Genomic DNA, 7161 nt, shown 5'->3' with positions numbered 1-7161 from the left:
ATTAAGTAATTCTTAACAATTTTTGTTACTGTTTCATATTTATCAATTAATTAAAATTATTTTCCGTAATAAAGGAAATCGTTTCTGAAAAGTAGATTAAAAATGATAGACCGCCTAGCCGAGATGAAGATATTACAGTTCAGGACAAAGAGTTTAACTTATAAAGATTTATACGAGAAATATTGCCTTAACTTCGTCGTCAGCTAAATATTACGCTTTTAAATTGTGAAATAAATTAAAGTCGCATTTATCTTTATTAAAGGTTGGCAGCTAAGGCCAGCGGGCCAGCTATGGGAAGACAAAAAAATCTGGTAATTTAATATTAATTACAAAAGGCTTTCCCTCATTTCTCTCTTTCTGTCGCCGGGATTAATAGGATTTTCGTAGGAAAAAGCTTATTTTTGCGGCGGTCATTTATTCCACACCTTCAATATTATTACATATAAGTGAATTTGACACATTAATCATGAAAAATCTTAATCTAGGGGAAATTATGGTTATTATTATTGAACACATGCATTATACAGGATGTTCCGAAATTGTCTCTCGATATTACGACATACCTAAAGTCCTTATTTCATAAAAAATATTATAAAAATGTCTTATACATCAAAGCATAATGCGACTGTTGTTTTGAAATTTGACAAATGCACCCTCATATCTATTTGTGAACTTGAATTTTGCAAAAATGGGGTAATTTATCAAAAGTAAACACTACACTACTGAATACACTACTGAAAAAAATTTAGGGAAAAAAATTTTCTTAAATATTTTAGTGATTTTCGAAAGGCTGTTTCTCAGTGAAAATGGTCCTGTCGATATATAAAAAACATTTTGAAAAACTTTATGCAAAAATTTTTTGAGCTATGGTTATCGAGCAATCAAAATAGATACCTCAAACAAAATTTCCTATTTTCTTTAAGACTGTCCATGGAAAATTGTTTCAATCTCAATCAATTCAGAGGGCTTGTCAATTAGCTTGTTTATTATCGAGATTTTGATGGTTGAATGAAGAATTACACTTTTGTCTTTAATCATCGATATTCCAGCAATAATTATTGCACAATAAATCAAAGCGGTTTTGAAAACATGAATAAATTGTCTATAAGGTCCTCTCATAGTTTTCTAAGAAATCTTTTTTTTTTTCATCCTTTGAAAAAAGTGTAAAAATATTACCTTTTTACAGTTTTTTTAGAAAATCTAAAGCTAATATTTAATTTAATTTGGGTATTGATGAAAAAATGGATGTTGAGAACTCAACACACCCACAACCCTGTGATTTGACAAATTGATGCATAGAATTGTTTTTTTGTTCCAAATGATCAAAGTTTTAGAAAAATACATTTAATACTCCTAAGAAGAGGAATTTTTCCCGACTTTTCCCACAAGTTTAGATTAGATATAATCTAATAAATTAAGAAAATTATTTTTATTTTCAAAAAAAAATTCATTTTTGATTACCAAAGGTAGGTTAATGAAAATACCTAGATAATTTTGAATCACCCTTTGGTCACATTGTTATATTATTTTTAAATATGCATATTTTTCAAAATTTAAGGTCTGAAATAATTTAAATAGCCTAGCCTGGTATTATGAAATAAATTTTTAATAGCCACGAAATATTAACGTTTACTAAAATTACATATTTAGTAAGAATAAAAAATAAATTAATAATGAGTTAAAACTAGGTTTTCAATTCAAGAAGTTTGAAAAAGGCAGTTTGACTTAGGACAAGTGCCACTATACGGAGAGATTCAGAACTTATCCAAAAAAAAAAATTTGGATGTATAGGGGCACTTTCAAATACAAAAAGAGCAGTTCGAAAATGATTTAAAAATACACTTCTGCACGGCACAAATGTCCTGTTTCACCATAACACAAATGTTTCACCATAATACAAATGTTGTCTTGCTTCACCATGAATTAAAACGATATCCATCAACTCCCAGTTGCTATAAACGCATTTTTGACACTAACTACTAAAAAAACTATTGTAAACACTATCGCAACGACGATTGTAAAATCGGATTTCAGTATTCGGAGTCGGAAATTAAAAAAAGACCTGTTACTTATCGCTTTAAATATTATTTTATGAAAACAAATTTCTTTCGTGGCTATAAACCAAAACTAATAGAAATTTGTATATTCCAAGATATACTTCTTACAGCGTAATTTAAAATGAGGGTGACGTTAATACTTTCAAACTAACACTTATTCCAGTGTACCTCGAAACGAAGATGCAACACATCCATTCTGTCATTGAAGAAAGTATGTCCAGACGCAAAAATAAGATATACTAGAAGATACTTTGCTTCGTGTGTCTGGAATGATCGACCCATTCACACGCTCCTTAGAACCGAGCTCACTGCACAATTGCTTCAAATTATAATTTTTAACGGAGTCTCGACTCGCCCCTTTGCAGACGGTTACGTCCAGACCCTCTTCGAAGCCATTAGTGCTGTCAACTTGTTAACGTAATAGATTTCGGAGTTGCTATATCGGCTGGTGGCACGCAATATTAACAATAATGGCAACGAAACGATAGTTGGTGGACGACGTCGTGTCGGCCGTATTTGATTCATTTCCGTGGGCGCCAATTTCCGATTTAGTTATATTCGTCGATGGCGTAAGTGATTGTAGTGTTATTTACGATCGATGTAGGTCTTTGAGTCCTGAACTGATTTTAGACCAATAAGCCTTAAAGGCAACTGCCTCAACAAAAAAAAAAAAAAGGAAAACTGAATTTTGTCTTTGAATCTGATTAGAGACCATATTTCCATTTGATAANAGGAAAGAAATAAATAGAATTTTATAACACCTATTTTATATCAGCAAGTTCAACTGCTTTTGCCGCTATTGTTATTATTAATTAATAAAATTAATTTATGGTTTTAATTAATAAAATAATTTGATATACCTGATGTTACAACTGTTCAAAATTTTGTCCACCACGCAATTTTGACACTAACTACCAAAAAAGTATTGTAAACACTATCACAACGACGATTGTAAAATCGGATTTCAGTATTCGGAGTCGCTGAGGCCATGTGGCTCTCCACGCGTATTGCGAATGAAGTTAGAGACTACAGTTATCCAGCGATGTAATGGTTGAAATGCAACTTCAATCATTTTTTTCTCGGAAACTATACGGATTTTACAAATTTTTTCTTTACAATATTGACTCCATTTCTCATGCCGCGTCTATTTCCAATTTTTTTTTAGATAAGTTGTGAATCACCCTGTATATAAAAGATTATTTATTTAAAAATTACATGTCACACAATCTATACGGGAGCCACAAAAAAATTATAAAGGTGCTTTTCCGGTAGAAGCTTCTACAGTTTATGATGTGGCAGCACATATTTTTACAGATTTTTTTTTAGCTATTAGTTAGCTTTTTGTGGTAATAATTAGCCTCTATTTTTGACCCCAGATTTGGACTGAGTGCAAAATTTTTACGTTTAGATAGATTCTTTGGAATGACCTTTAAAGGTCCAATTCCAAAAAAAACTCTTACAGAAGTTGTTGAGTTCGGAGGGAGACATCGGATGGTGTCCTTCACTTTGAAATTGACAAAAAGAGCCTTAAGTACCTATCTAAACGTAAAATTTCGCGCTCTTAGAGGTTCCTATTTAAAAAATTATATTTGACCTTCAAACGACCGTGAAGGTTAAGGTCAAGGTCAAATTGAAGGTCACCATGCGATGTTCCTTTCTGACCCAACAACTTTCGTAATGGTTATATTGGGATTGGTAGATTCCCTAAGGAAATATAAAAGTGCGTAATTTAAAATGGGACACCCTGTATATATATTAGGGTAGATGGATAGTAGAGGGAGTTAATTGGGCCAAATATACATGAAAATATTGCACTTAAATATCTATTTTGGCTTTATTTTTGTTGCTTGATATATAAATTATACTTATTTGGCAAGAATATGACTAACTCTAATAGTCAAGTTTTTTCACCTTATCTTTTGGAGTGCATGCAAAAACAAAAATAAACTTCTGCACAACTGCAGAAACCCATAGTTCCTTGGAACACTTTAAAAAATTAAATATAAAATATTGGCAATTACATGATGTGGCACATTGTGTTGTTTTTTTTTTCTTTTGTAAAAGGGCAATTACTGGCACCATGGTAAAAAAATAAGACAAATGTATTATAGATATCTCATTTGTAATGTATAACAGTGCAAATTTTATTAAACGACCTTAATAAACAACGCGATATTTTTTGGCCTACTAAAATTTATTGTTTTCAATTTTTCCTGAACTTTTTAAAACCGAGTCTTTCTTATAATGACAATCACTATTACAGTTACCCTACATTATTTCTATTAACATTGTTAGGGCTTCTATGGAGCACTGCATCTTTACTTACTGTATTTCTATTCAAAGATTGTAAAATTGGAAAAAAAAAATTAAAAGAAGACCTGTTACTTATAGCTTTAAATATTATTTTGTGAAAACAAATTTTTTCGTGGCAATAAACCGAAACTAGAAATAGAAATTTATATCTTTCAAGATATACTTCTTTCAGTGTAATTTAAAATGAGAGTGACGTTAATCTTTGCAAACTTACACTTCTTCCAGTGTACCTCGAAATGAAGGTGCAACACATCCATTCTGTCATTGTCTGTAAGAAAGTATATCCAGACGCAAGAATAAGAGATACTAGAAGATACTTTGCTTCGTGTGTCTAGAATGATCGACCCATTCACACGCTCCTTAGAACCGAGCTCACTGCACAATTGCTTCAAATTATAATTTTTAACGGAGTCTCGACTCGCCCCTTTGCAGACGGTTACGTCCAGACCCTCTTCGAAGCCATTAGTGCTGTCAACTTGTTAACGTAATAGATTTCGGAGTTGCTATATCGGCTGGTGGCACGCAATATTAACAATAATGGCAACGAAACGATAGTTGGTGGACGACGTCGTGTCGGCCGTATTTGATTCATTTCCGTGGGCGCCAATTTCCGATTTAGTTATATTCGTCGATGGCGTAAGTGATTGTAGTGTTATTTACGATCGATGTAGGTCTTTGAGTCCTGAACTGATTTTAGACCAATAAGCCTTAAAGGCAACTGCCTCAACAAAAAAAAAAAAAAGGAAAACTGAATTTTGTCTTTGAATCTGATTAGAGACCATATTTCTGTTTGATAACCAGAGGGCTTGTTTCTTGAGAGTACTTTTCACTCCTCACTTTTCAATAAATATTTTGTTCATTTCAATATTAATCTTAACTTAATGGGGGGAGATTGCAATTACTGAGAACTTAATAATTTATAAATTAACATTAGTGGCAACTACTATAGTTAATTTCAAAGTAATTCAGTTTACCCTTAATTTTGGATTTATTTTATTGCTCGATATATAAATTATACTTTTTTGCTAAGAATATGGCTGAAAATTCTAAAAGTCAAGTATTTTCCACCTTATTTTTGGAGTGCATGCAGACAAAAATAAACTTCTACACATGGAGTTCCTTGGAACACTATAAAAAATTGAGATATAAAACATTGGCAATTACATGTGGCACATTCCGTTTTTTTTTCTGTTTTCAATTCAATTTTGGGGTGTTTTCTGTTTTTATGATTTTTATGGTTTAAAAAGTGAGGGCGAAAAGTTGAGAAGTGCAAAGTACCAAGTAAAATTTAAGTGGCAAGTTTTATTACGTAATCTGCACTTTTTCTTTTTCAGTATTATTACGAAAAGCGAAAAATGAAGATTAATTTCATTACCTAACGAATCTATAATACTTTTCAAATCGTACTTTTCGAAATGGTATTTGGAAAAGGAAATGTGACATTTTAAAAGTAAAAGCAATTTTCTATTCAGCTTTAGTCATTTGAAGTTTCTCATACCTGTAAAAATAATTATAACGTTATATACGCGAAAAACGTAAAAAGTTTATCTTCAAGGACCATAGCCTACTATAGTCCCTATTAAGAAAATAGACAAGTTTGCTTTATATTTTCGTAACCGTGAAATTTACTAAAAAAACAATTCAAACATCTCATTTGTTAGTCGAATTTGTCTTGAGAAAATCCAGATCAAAATATGTCATCACATTTTCTTCTTCAACCAAAAGATCACGATCCTACTGAAAGATTTATGCCTTCTGAAAATTGTGACTATCGAATTTAAACCTCTGTGATTATACAAGGGCTTCAACTCAAAATATTAAAAAAGAAAGTGACGCAATGACCAAAAAATTTGCAATAAATAATCTAAAAGATATTCTTCCAAGTAAATAAAAACTAGCGGTTAGTACTAGAATGGGTAAAATAACCAAAAAGCTAAAGCTAGTAGTTTAAATAAATATTTGTCGTTCAATTTTAAGATACAGGGTGTTGAAATTAAATAATTAAACTTAGTTTTAGCCACTTATCGGAAATCTGTATAGCAATTGTGTTATAATTTTACATGTTGGGATAATATCTCTGTTCACTATCACCAGGTACAGTATCAATTAATTGGAAAATTCAATTCGGAACAACTGTCACTAGAGCGAACATTTTTCGGAATAAATGATCCGAAAACCCAAACAGATGTAACGGCTACATCTGTAACTGTAACTTGAAAAAGTAACCTAAAAGTGACTTTATGCCTATTTCTTTTACAAAAAAGTAACTTGGCTAACGTTTTCCAAAGGTTGACAGAAAGCGATCTTGATTACTTCTCTGGAAGCCTTGTTATTCTTATTTAAAGACCATTAATTTAGATAAATTCCGCGAAAAACTACTGTTCCATTTTCTTTTTGCTCGCACTAATGTCTAATACAGGGTGTCGCGCTTAAGGAGGTATATCGGGATCCGAGGGAAGTGAGGATCGCAGGGGGGTCCTATGCTTTTCTTATGGGACTAAAACCCGCTACCAACTTGAAAAAATTAAATTCTATTGAAAATATTTAAGATAAACATTATCTATATAGCAAAGAAATTTACTCAATATGCACATAACATACATATTGAAAATTAACAACATAAAAATTTCATATTTAAATAGTTTTATATTATATTTAATGAACGCATAAACACTATGTAGATGTGGCAACAGCGCTAATAATCGAGTGCAGTTGTACACACTGCGAACCTACAGACCTCGGACATCGGAGATATTGCGCGTCAAATTCGGGTAAAGATGCGTACGCGTTC

This window comes from Anoplophora glabripennis, unplaced genomic scaffold (genome assembly GCF_000390285.2).
Source record: "Anoplophora glabripennis isolate ALB-LARVAE unplaced genomic scaffold, Agla_2.0 scaffold24, whole genome shotgun sequence".
NCBI classification, from domain to species: domain Eukaryota; kingdom Metazoa; phylum Arthropoda; class Insecta; order Coleoptera; family Cerambycidae; genus Anoplophora; species Anoplophora glabripennis.
Note: the sequence above shows the minus strand (reverse complement) of the source record.